At 46.9% G+C, this 13,239-nt stretch overlaps 1 protein-coding gene across 4 annotated transcripts in view; it reads left to right on the forward strand.

Annotated features, from left to right (window-relative positions):
- Positions 1–13,239, forward strand: part of Rab37 (RAB37, member RAS oncogene family) — a 71,443-nt gene that overhangs the window by 11,257 nt on the left and 46,947 nt on the right. The gene's annotated exons all lie outside the window — the stretch shown is intronic.

Genomic DNA, 13,239 nt, shown 5'->3' on the forward strand with positions numbered 1-13,239 from the left:
GAATCAGATCTCTTTCAAACAGCATGGTCCAGTGCCACAAACTCAAAAGAAACCGGAAAATGAGCAGCCTACCTTATCCACCGTGGCTCTCCAGCACTGCCTGCCCTATGTGTGTCCTCTCTTCCAGATCACCTGCTCTTACCACCTCCCTCCCAACCCCCATCTCCCACCCCACACCCCGTACCCCTACTCCGACTGTCCACCACCAGCTGCTTCTCAGGCAGCTTGTTGGCAAAAAGAACTATACTTAAGAAGACACTAGCCGGGCGTGGTGGCGCATGCCTTTAATCCTGGCACTCGAAGCCAACCTGGTCTACAAAGTAAGTTCCAGGACAGCCAGGGCTATACAGAGAAACCCTGTCTCGAAAAACCAAAAAAAAAAAAAAAAAAAAAGACACTAAACCCAGACTTTTGTCACAACTGCCTTAGTCCCTAGCTGACTGTCCTTGGTCATGCCCCTCGAAATGCCCCTACAACCGTTAGCAGAGCACATCCCTACCATCATAACACAGACGTTATTACAGGACATGAAGAAGGAATTCCTGTGGTCATGACCCTTCTGCGTGTTAGTGAGAAACCCAGCTAGACTGACTTAATCAAGGAAAATAATCCATCAGTCTAGTGTTAGTGCGGGGGTGGGGGCCGCCACAGGTGTATATGTCTCTCTCCCTCCCTCCCTCCCTCTCTTCCTCTCCCTCTCCCTCCCTCTCCCTCTTACTGTCCTCTTTCCCTTACCCCTCTCTTTCCCCTCTTTCCTCCTCCCTCTTTCTCTTCCTTCTCTCCCCCTCTCTCTATGCCTCCCCTCCTTTATCCCTTCTCCCTCCCCCTCCTTTCTCTCCCCTCCCCCATCCATTCCTTTCCCTCCCTCTCCTCTCTCCTTCCCTCCCTTCTGTCTCCCCCGCCCCTCCTCCTCCCCCTTCCTGCTTTGCTATGAATGGCCTTGATTCACAGGTGCGTAGCTCCTCGTAAAGTCACATGATCATCAGAAGCTCCTGAATCACAACTTCACAGCAACTAGAGTCAACCGAGACCCGAGGCTCATTGGAGGCTGCAGTGGTCACATGCTCATCCCTGAACCAATCATTGTGGAGGCTGAAACAGTCACTTGACCATCCCTGAACCAGTCACTGTGGCCAATGGACAGCACGGCTTATGCACAAACGACACGCCTTCCCTCACGTTTCACCCCAGCCCTAAAGATCAAGACTGGGAGGGCAACTGCGCGGTGGCGTAGGCTTTCAAGACCAGCGCTTGGTTAGGCAGAGGCAGGCAGATCTCTGTGAGTTTCTGCCAGATTGGTCTACATAGTGAGCTCGAGGCCAGCCAGGGCTACATAGTGAGACCTTATCTCAAAGACAGGAGGGGGAGGGGAGAAGAGGGAATAGGAAAGGGGGGATTTCGAGAGGTGCTACCCCCCCCACTTCCCACCCCCCCCACACACACACCCTCCCGAGGGCGAGCCATTTCAAAGCAACAGATGCCTCTGTGGTACTCCTGGGTGAGGCTGAGTCTCAATGTTTTTAAATCTGTAATGAGCTGAAAAGGAAATGAATTCCGTCATTCAGCCGGGCCTGAACTGTCGGTGTCCCACATGTGGTAACAGTTATGACTGAATAGGGCTTGGGTCGCTAATGCCCCGTCTTAGGAATGCCCTGGTCTGCTCAAAGGAGCTGCTATGTGAGGCTGTGAAGGCAGACTCATCCTCTGGCTTGGAATAGACGTTGCCCCGAAGGAAACAGATGATCTGGCTGCCAAGCAAGAGGTTGGTGTGAGGCAGAGGAATAGCACTCAGGAAGTATAGCAGTGCAAGCGGCAGTGAAGGGACCTTCTCTTTGGGACCAAAGAGGGCAGACAGCCTGAACAGCCTATTGCCACACAAAATGGAGGAACTAAGGCCAAAGTTCTGCTAGACAAGACGAGCTTCATGGCTGTGTAATCTGGGCAAGCACACAGAGACCTGCCCCTTCTTCACACGGCCTGGGCTCATTTGGATGCTCAGCAGGGCCCGGCTGAATGATGGAGTTCATTTCCTTTTCAGCTCATTACAGATTTTAAACCATTTGATTTTTTTTAAAGAAATATTTATTTTATGTATATGAGTACACTGTCGCTGTCCTCAGACATACCAGAAGAGGGCATCGGATCCCATTACACATGGTCATGAGCACTGTCTGGTTGCTGGGAATTGAACTCGGGACCTCTGGAAGAGCAGTCAGTGCTTTAAAATACAGAGCTCTCTCCAGCCCCGCCTTGGTAATTATTATGCAAGGAACCCATAGGCCATTCCTACCTGATCTTGCAAATGCTGCAGCTGTTCCTACAGCCACAAAAAGAGAAAAAAGAAAAAACCTTAATGGGTCTGCCTGTGCCTCAGGGTGGTGAGTCTGGGCTGCTCCTGAGGGTGCCTTCCCCTCTGGTGACCTCACATCACTCTATGCCTTGAGTAATGGGGAGGGGTCATCCCCTGCTTTGGGTCAAATGGCACAGGAGCAGAGAGCTCTCCTCCCCTAGGTATAGCTGTGTCAATAGCGGTGTTGGGGCCAGGGTCAGGCTAGCTGTAGAATAGGGTCACAGGCCACCTATGGGGTAAGTGGCTATAATGGGATTGAGAAAGAAGTCGGAGGCCTCTCTCTGATTCAAGCATGGTAACGGACTAGCAATGCACTTTCATTACTCGCCATTAGAAAACAGAGGCAGCCATTACAATAGAAGCAGCTGTTACCATAAATACAGTTTATGCCATTTGGAAACCGAAAATGAAGAAATGAGTCGCCTGCAGTACTGTTGACTCAAACTAAGTATTTTAGTGTTGGTGTGGCAATGCAGGCCTGTAACCCCAGCACTCAGGAGTCAGAGGAAAGAAAATCACTCCTGCATGTTTAGGGCCAACCTGGTCTCTGCCTAGAAAGTTCCAGGTCAGCCAGGGCTAAATAGTGAGAGTGTGTCCCTCTAAAAATAAGTAAATATATGGGGTTGGAGAAATGACTCAGCTGTTAAGAGCACATCTGGATCTCCCAGAGAACCCAAGTTTGGTCTTTAGCATCCTTGTCAAGAGGGTAAATACTATCTATAATCCCATCTCCAGAGGGTGTAACCCCCCTTTTTTTGGCCTTCTCAAATACGCATACCCATCCACAGACACACACAAATACATACAATTAAAAATAAAATATAATATTTTAAAGAAGAGGGGGTTCTAAGAAATCTTACAATTATACAGTGAGGAAATGAGATCCTTTGAGAGTATCTTCATTCATAGATTTATTATGGTATGTCATAATAATTGTTCTTTTTTGTTCGTTATTGCTAAGAGCCTCTTACTGTGTCTAATTTATACATTAAAATGTTGGGTGTGTGTGTGTTGTTGGACTTCGGCTGCTTTGTGGGGCTGCTTTGAAGGATAGAGGGGGAAGGGGGCAACAATATCGTTACACTACTTCCTTCTACTGATGAGGGGTGCTGAGTTCCTTGGGGCGATTATGATGTTTGCTGTCAGGATAGCCAATTACTTCTTGTCCCTTTGTGTATGACTAAAGCAACCAGCAGCCACCCACCAACAGCCCACTCTCTCAGGGTCCTAGCATCCTCTATATTCTCTGAAAAATCCCCAGCATTCCAAACGTCACACAGTCACAGGAACTATCTGCTGCTGGCAAAATCACGCTCCTTTTAGAGCATGAGACAAATCACAGCCACCTGCTGTGAAGCAGTCCCATGTACCACCCCTGGGATTGAAATTAAAACATATTCCCATAATATTTATATGTTTTTTTAAAAGAAACCAAAATTCTCACTGCTTATATATGAATACTTATATATGAATACATATATATACATATATATATGTGTGGCATATGTATAAATAGAATAAATGGATGTATATGGGGTTCTTACCATCCACCATTACCTAAGTGCATCTATGGGGTGCTTGGTACACATTGCCCGAGAATCAAGGGGAACTTCTTAACCATGTTTTTACAGGAAATCAAGCCAGACACCAGATTTCATAGACATCACCTCTGTGGTTGGTGGCATCTCCTCCACTTTGTCCCCTCTCATAGACTCTCATATCTTATAGAATCTAATGATTAAACAACTCTCTACCTTCACCCTGCCTCTGTTCTGCTTGCTACCATCTGAACAGTGGAACGTTTCTATGAACGGCCACCTGGGCTCTCAGACCTTCCTTCTTCTGCTTTTGTGGCTTATTACTAGTAAGGGAAGGCTGTGTGGACTCTCAGAATGAGTAAACCATATGCACTTTATGGCTCATTCCAGTGACCAGCAGGCAGAAAGGCCAAGGGCACTGGCTCACACCTGGGCTGTGATCTATTGCTTCTTTTTCTCAGAGACCCCTCAGCATAGGGGGTTGGAGATGGTACAGTGCTTGTCATGCAAAGATGAGGGCCTGAGTTCAGTTCCCCAGCACCTATATAAAAAGCCAAGCAATGTGTGGCATGGACACACAGGCACACACATACACACATGCACACATGTACACACACGCTCATGCACATACATGCACATTCATACCCATACATGCAGGCACATACATACATACATGCACACATGTACACACATATACACACAGACACATATGCACACACATACATTCACATATGCACATACACATACATGCACACATGTACACACATACACACAGGCACACACACATGCACACAGGCACACACACATGCATATACACACTCACACATACACACAGGCACACATATACATGCATGCACACACATACATACACGCTAATGAACACATACACAAAGGCACACATACATGCACATACACATGTGCACACACACATATACACATGCACACACATTCTGTCTCTCTCTCTCTCTCTCTCTCTCTCTCTCTCTCTCTCTCTCTCTCTCTCTCAGAGCAGATCCTCAGCTTCCTAAAGAGAAGGCAGCATTCTTCCTGGGAACACCAGCAATCAGAGAAGGCGTGCCTGCTTGCCAAGCAGCCAGCCAATAACCAGTTTCTTTAATTGTTCAAACACAGCTAGCCATTGGCTCATTGCCAACAAACGCTATGGAAATAAGAAGTGCTGCTGAGACCTGCCAGCTCATCGCATAGTTCACCTAATGCAGAGTCCTCTAGTGACTTTTCTCATTTACACAAGGCAAGGATGACCAGTGTAGGACACCCCCACACACACTCACACACACAGCTAGCACGCTATGGGATTAAAGGTGGCTGGGTTTGGGGCTCATAGGTGGGTGATGAGGGAGGAACAAAGAAGGAGACTCCAAACCTTCCACAGACCTGGTTTTTGATTCTAAGATCTGTCAAACTGGAGAAGCCTTTGCCTTGCTCTGCAGTTTCTGCCACACAGGGCTCCCCTTGTCTCTTCCGAATGTCTGACCTCCCAGAACTTCCTTTGCCCACCTTAGCTCTAAGCCCATCCTTAGACAAATAAGCAAGTTGCCTTACCATGAAGCAAGAGCGGCAAATGCTCAGGACCCAGAGAGGGACATGTGAGGATGAGGTCACAGGGAAGGGACGTGCACTGAGCCAAGAGGAGCTTGACTGAAGGGCCCTTTTCACAACCGATGGATCATGGGGTCCATGAGTGACATCCTCAGTCAGCATTCAGACAAAATGCATGGTCTGCTGTTTGAGGCTCTGGGGTGGGGCAGTTGGGGTACACACAAGCTGGGTCACAGAGGAGAGAAGCCACATTAGAGAATGTGGGGACCAGAGCTATGGCTGCCAGTCCCTCATCCATGTGTAAGGAACAGCCCTTCACAGAGTAGTAGCTCCTGTGTGGAAAATTATGCAAACACAGCAAAAACAGATGTCGGCATCACAGCGCGACTCTCATTTCCTGGGAAAGTGTGTCAGTCAGAGGATAACTGTGGATGCCGTTCCTCGGGCACCATCCATCTTGTTTCCCATGTTTAATGTTAGTGTGGCGCGTGCATGTTCTGGCATGTGTGTGGATGCGCATGTGTGATGGGGCTGAGTGTGCAGGTGGAGCCCGAGTCTGACATCAGGAACCATTCTTCACCTTATTCACTAAGGCAGGGTCTTTCAGCCCAATCCACGGCTCACCAATATGGTTTATCTGTCACCCAGCTTGCTCTGGGGAGTCTCAGTCTCTGCCTTCTGAAATTATAAGCCAGCAGCCACACCCGCCTAGTATTTAGATGAGTTCCTGGGCATCCAAACTCCAGTCCTCATTCTTCTGTATGTATGCATGGCAAGCTATGTGACTGTTGGGCCATCTCCCCCAGCCTGCCTACATTCTTCTTTTGAGACAAGGTCCCCACCTGGAACTTGCAGAGCTGGCTAATGGCTAAGGCTGGCTGGCCAATGAGCCTCAGGGGTCTGCCTGCCGGACTCTGCCTGACCAGCAGTTGATAGTAAGTATATGCCACCTCACTCGACTTTGTAAATGGCTTCTGTGGATCAAACTCAGGTCCCTCCTACTTACAAGGCAAGCAACTAGCTAACTAAACAATATCCACGGGATACAGTATCCACAGCCACTAACTAAACAATATCCACGGGATACAGTATCCACAGCCACCTTAGCAAATAGCTTTATTGTGAGCTTGCGGTTCTTTCTTTTAGAAAAAAATAAAACAATTTAGTAACAACTTTCTTATCTTATGCAACTTATTAGATGAACCAATGTCCTTCAGTCTCTTGGTGAAACACTGAATCCACATGGCATGCTACCTGCTCTCTGTGTGGTCTTCTCTGGGAGGCCCTTGCTTCTGTTATCCCCACAGAGACACTTGGTTAGCCAGAGTCTGCGGTTCAGGGGCCACATTTATCTACACCAGAAATACATGTCCCTGATAATGATATCATTGAATGAATTCCTCCATGTATAAATAAATGCAACGTATAAACAGATATTACGTGGAGTCTGGGGATGGCTCAGTAGGTAAAGATATTTGCCACTAAATCTGAGCATTTTGTTCAAGCGATGGATGCCTAAAGTCCACGTGGGAAAAGGAGAGAACAGACCCTTACAGGTTGTCCCTGACTTACACACACACACTCGATTAATGTTTGGAACTATATTAACCAATGAAATAATAATGTGAACAGGACTGTTATTTCCACAAAAGTGAAACTGGATTATTTGAAAAAAAAAATCTACATAAAGTCTGTATTTTAAAAAAAAAAGCCATCAAGAGCATGGGAGCTTGCTAGGGATTAAGAGCACTGGCTGCTCTTCCAGAGGACCTGCGTTCCATTCCCAGCACCCATATAGAAGCTCCCAGCATCCGGAAGGCCAGTTCTAAAGGATATGATGCTTTCTTCTGTCCTCCTAGGACACCAGGCATTCATGTGGTGCACATGCATGCGTGCAGGTACTCGTGCATATATGCTTTAGAGAAGTAAATAACACGCTGCCAAATTAAGGATTCATTGGGGCTTAAATATGAAACGTGCCCCCATAGGTTTCTGAACTGGAGACTTGGTTGACAGCTCACAGGCTTTGGGGAAGCAACTGGATCCTGAGGTGTCTGAACTCACTAACAGAGCCATCCCTTGATGGAGTTGTAATCTAATGGCATTGTTGGGAGGTGGCAGAGAGTAGGCGTGTGGACTGGCTGGGGTAAGCAGGTGACTGGGCAGGGTCCTTAGAGCCTTACCTCGAGCTGGAACCCCTTCCTGAGCACCTGTTTCCTCTGCTTCCTGGCAGATGATGGCATCTCTTCTTCATTGGCTTCAGCATCATGAGCTAAAGCAAACCCTCCCTCCCTCCCTCCCTCCCTCCCTCCCTCCCTCCCTCAAGCGGCTCTGCCCAGGTGTCAGTCACTATGACAAGCTCGCATAGAAGGGGTGAGGGACTGTCCACCCACAGGAGAGAAAAATGTAAGAGTGAAGAAGAAGTTTGGTCATATTGCTTCATAGCTAGCCAGAACGTTGCTTCATGTTAGGGAAGCCGGAACACAAGACACTGAAATCTATACACAGTTCACACAGGAAAAATATGGGTGAAAACACCCCTCAGAAGAGTGAAAATAAACAAAACAAAGGCCTTAACTCTACATTAAAAACCTCGGGAGAGAGGCTGGGATGGTGGCTCAGTGGTTAGAGGCACTGGCTGCTCTACCGAAAGTCCTGAGTTCAAATCCCAGCAACCACATGGCGCCTCACAACCATCTCTAATGAGATCTGAAGCCCTCTTCTGGTGTGTCTAAAGACAACTACCATGTACTTACATATAATAATAAATAAATCTTTATGAGAGAGAGAGAGAACGCCAGATCAATCCCTAGCATCCACATGGTGGTTCACAACCACCTGTAACTCCAGCCCCGGGGCATCCAATACTCCCATCTAGTCTCTTCAGGTCTCTGCACACATATGCACATACATGGACACACACATGCATACACATAAATAAATAACAATAAAGCTTTTTAAAATGTACCAGCACATTACTACAAGCTAGATGTTTGAAGTCGGAATAAAACATTTATCTGTCTTATGACTCCCGGGTTTAATTAACTTTCAATACATCGGCCAAAACCACTTCCATTTCCACTGGCCTAAAAATGGACAAGCTGGAAAAATGAAAGACTGACCACTCCACCTGCCCTTCCTATTCCAAAACCTTCATGGTGCAAGAAATCAGTGGATTCGAGCTATCTGGTCTTTCTAAGCCTCATGTGTCAAATAAACTCTATTTTTCAAGGTGTCAGACCAAAGACTGGAGATAAAACCTCGTGGTAGAGAGCTTGCCTACCATACACAAGGCCCCACATTCAGTCCACAGTACAAAAACAAAAACAAAGAGTCCGGCCAAAGTGGCCTCTTCAAGCCAGCATTTGCCTTTCTGTTTGTTTGTTCATTTGTTTGACACAGGCTCTCTCTATGCAGCCCTGGCTGGCGTGGAACTTTTAAGCCAGATTCTCCTCATACTCACAAGGGACAACACTTGCCTCAGCCTCCCGAACACCGCGATTAACGGCGTACACCACTAGGATTGTCTTCAACCCAACATTTATCTGAACTACACATCCTTTTAGACCCCTCAGATGACTCAAAAGAAAAGTTCTGTCCTCTGAAGTCAACATGAAGCACACGAGTCCCCAACGGAAACAATCTAACACTTCCTAATGTAGAAAACACTCACTTGTTTATTTTATGTATGTGTATGTATCTGAGTGCATGTATGTACACATATGCAGAAGCCTACATAGGTCAGAGGAGGGCATCAAATCCATTGGAACTGGGGTTACAGGCTGTTGTGAGCTTTTCTGTGGGTGCTGGGAACTGAACCCGGGTCCTCTGCAAGAGCAGCAAGTGTTGATAACCACTGAGCCATCTCTCCAGCCCCCTCCCAATTTACATCAAGTGAAATCTTTACATATTAATAATTCAAAAGCCAAAGGAGGGAAACCCCAGAAACGTTGGTTGAGGCTATAAATAAGCAGGCACTTGGCCAGAATGGAGCGCCACATTATCCTGGAGCCAATTCTAACACAACACATTTTCCTGGAACCCGTACATCGAGATTGGTAAATGCCACTCTCACTCAGTCCCCAGCAGCACACACCCAAATTCGTTGTCTTGCAGTAAATGTGCTGGCCAGCCACCCAAACACTCCTGCAAAGCCCTTAAGCAGCAGGATATGGAGGAGACAGTTTCCAGATACAAATCAGTGCTGCTTACAAGAGTTTCCCTTCCAGCCTCTCACGCATGCTTGCTGGCTTCCTTCCCCCACCCTCTGACCTCCCCAGCATCCTCCAAACCCTAGCTTACGTTTGACCAAATCAAACAGGCAAAGACCCTGACTCCAGCTGTCACAACCCAACTTGCAAAGAATCTAGATGCTTCCATTAGGACCACAGGAGGGAATCTGCTTTGTCAGCTACAGAATTGGCTAAACCAGTACCATGTGTCGACTCTACCTTCAGGGACTTATTTAAAAATAAAACATCATCAATTCAGATGGCTGGAATCTGGGATCAGAACACTCCAACCAGCCATATGACTTTCTTACAGATGTCTTTCTCAGAGCCTGCCTAAGGCAATTCAGTTACCAGAGTGTAGGCTGGCAGGATGGCTCAGTGGTGAAAAGGCACTTGCTGCCAAACCTGGCAACTTGAGTTCAAACCCTGGAACCCTTGTAGAGTTGGAAAAAGTCAAGTGACTCCACACAATTGTGTTCTGACGGCCACACTGGTGCCATGACACGTGCGATCCCTCCATACAAACATGCACAAAATAAACACTGATGACTTATTATATTTTTAAAGAACATTCTATTTTCAACTGTAGGGTGTGTGTATGTGCGAGTGAGTGTGTGAGTGTGTGTGTGTGTGTGTGTGTGTGTGTGTGTGTGTGTGTTTGGGGGATTACATAGTTCTCAAGTGTTAAAAATAAATCTACTTCTCCTCCCAGCCCCTCCTTCCAGAATGATGACTCTGAGACTAATTATTTATTAATTAATGCCTAGGCCATAAGCCTCGGCTTGCTCTCTGACTTGCTATAACTTACTGTCCTTTTTATTCTAACCTGGGTTCGGCTATGTGGCCGGCTTCCTCTCCTCATCCTCTTATGGCCATCTCCTTAGAGTTCCTGGGCAAATCTCACCTTTATTCTATCCTGAGTTCAGCTACCTGCTGGCTTGCATCCATCTTTTTAGTGTTCTAGGGCTAATCTCTCCTTTTATGATGTCCTAAGTTCATCTGTGTGGCTGGTTACCTCTGCTTTTGACCTCCTCTGTGTTCCCAGGAGCATCTTCTCACCCCTGACTATTTCCCAGAATTCTCTCTCTGCCGGATGTCTCTTCTCCTATTTCCTGCCTCAGCTCATTGGCCATAGGCTTTTTTTTTTCTTTAATTGACAGATATGCTTATAACAGATTCTCTCTACACTCAAACATGAATTTTGCAGATGTCAATGCTGTGTTACAATGTTAAAAGTGTAGCCAGCCAGGCAGCCAAGAGCCCTCATTTTCAACCTATATCCATTGTCCAGAGATAACCAATGCCCCTGGCTTCTTCGCCAAACCGAGCAAACTGCTAGTCTTCCCCCTATTCCGGGTTTGAGTCTTGTTGTTTTATTTTGTTTTTTTTGTTGTTGTTGTTGTTGTTGTTGTTGTTGTTTTTATTTGAGACAAGGCTGGCCTATAGCTCACCGAGTTTGTGCTGCGCAGGCCCCAGTGCTGGGTTGAGAAGGCCTGTACAGGGTGGGGCGCGGTGGTATACACCACGTCTGGCCTTGTATCAGAAGCTTCACAGCAAGATGACTCGTGAGGATCTGTGACTGCACGTAACAGCAAAAAAGATGACTTCCTCGCTAAGCAGTGTGGATGTGTCTATTCGCTCTGTCTAGTGTCAGACTGCTGAAAATAACCCAGAAATAAATGTGCTTTATGCACAATAACTAAGGTGGAACATCAACACCCTGATGCAAGGCTTTGACTCTCTCTCTCTCTCTCTCTCTCTCTCTCTCTCTTCTCACCTCTGGACCTTTCTGTTTAAAGATCTATATGTAGACATTTCTTGCTCCATAAGTCTCAAAACATCCTGGGTCTCAAAACAGTCTTGAAGTCTTCTTGTAGGTGTGGGTTAAGGGTGATAGCCTTTAGGATGTGTTATGCATGGTGGCAAATTCATGTCTTTTCACCCCAAATTTTGTGCAGATTAAAATCTATCTGTCTTGGGACTCACAGAGCCTGAGCTACCAACCAGGGAGCATGCAGGAGCTGGACCTAGACCCTCTACACGTTTGTAGCAAATGTGCAGCTTGGTGTCCATGTGAGTCCCCTAACAAGTGGAACAGGGGCTCTAGGTCTCTATTCCTTTCCAGTGGATCCAGCATGGACTGGGGTAGGAGGACTGCGTGTTTCCTCAGTGGGAAAGAATGTGCCTAGACTTGCTGAGACTAGATGCCTCAGAGTCAGGTTTTACCCAAGGTTTTACCCTTCTCTGAGAAGAGAAGGGGACAGGATTTGTAAGGGTGGGACTGGGTGGAGAGAAGGGGGGGGCTATGATCAGGACATACAGTTAATTAAATTAAAATAAAAACAAACACAACCCCCCAAAACTGCATGTCTTGGCTGGGCGACCCAGCATTTGGAGAGACAGTGGCAGGCAGAACTAAGTTCCAGGCTGGCCTGATTTATAGAGCGAGTTTCAGGACAGGCAATACTACAAAGAGAAATTCCATCTTGAAAAACAAAAATGATAAGAATTATAATAATGATAAATAAAAATTGTGCCTTACACAAAAAAACAAAACAAAAAACAAAAACAAGCAAACAAACAAAAAAACAGTCTCACTCCAGACTAACCAGCCCAAATGGCCAACTCAATAGTCAGGTTTGGAGCTAGAGAGATGGCCCAGGGGTTAAAAGCACTGGCTGTTCTTCCAGAGGACCAGGACTTGATTCCCAGCACCCACATGGTGGCTCACAACCATCTGTAATTCACGTCCCCGGGGATCCGATGCTGTCACAGTTACATGTGTGGTGCAGTGTCAAAGACACATACATCAGGCATGCACTCATACACATAAAATAAAAATAAATAAAAATCTCAAGGAATAGAAGAGTCACGCGTGGGGTCAGCAAGATGGTTTAGCTGGTGAAGTCGTTGTTATGCAAGCCTGACAGTCGGAGTTCTGTGTCCAAACCCCACGAGGTGGAAAGAAAAACTAATGCCTGCATGTGTCCTCTGACCTCCATGACTCGTGTACCTACCATAAAAATACAGGGGTAGTGAGTGCCCCGCCCTGAGAAGGACACGGTTTTACTTTCTTAGTCAGCTGTCCACTGCACTGACAAATTATTGCGATGGTAATTTATAAGCTCGTGGTTTTAATCCACGGCTTCCTGACTCCGTTGCCTTGAGCTTGTGGCCAGCACGAACATCGTGGTGGGGTGCATGTGGCAGAGAAAAGCAATTCATTTCCCAGTGGCCAGGAAAAGAGGAGAGGCCAGAGTTCCCATTTCGCCTTCAAAGGTATACTCCCTGTGACGTCACTCCCCACCATTAAGCCCCGCCCTCTAGAGGTTCCACTGACTCCCAAAATAGCCACAGACTGGGGATCAAGCCTTTAAGTGCCTGGCCCTTGGGAGACGTGTCAGACCCAAACTGGAACATCTAGTCAGGAAAGAGAAGAGGCTGGTGTGGAATGGATAAAGAGTACTAAGGGAGAGTAGGTGGAGTTAGGGTTCACACGGCAAGCCGGGGTCATGGGTTCCTTGCGTCCTCAAAGGCAGTGGAAGAAGCCACGGAGGTT

This window comes from Mus musculus, chromosome 11 (assembly GCF_000001635.26).
Source record: "Mus musculus strain C57BL/6J chromosome 11, GRCm38.p6 C57BL/6J".
Taxonomy (NCBI): domain Eukaryota; kingdom Metazoa; phylum Chordata; class Mammalia; order Rodentia; family Muridae; genus Mus; species Mus musculus.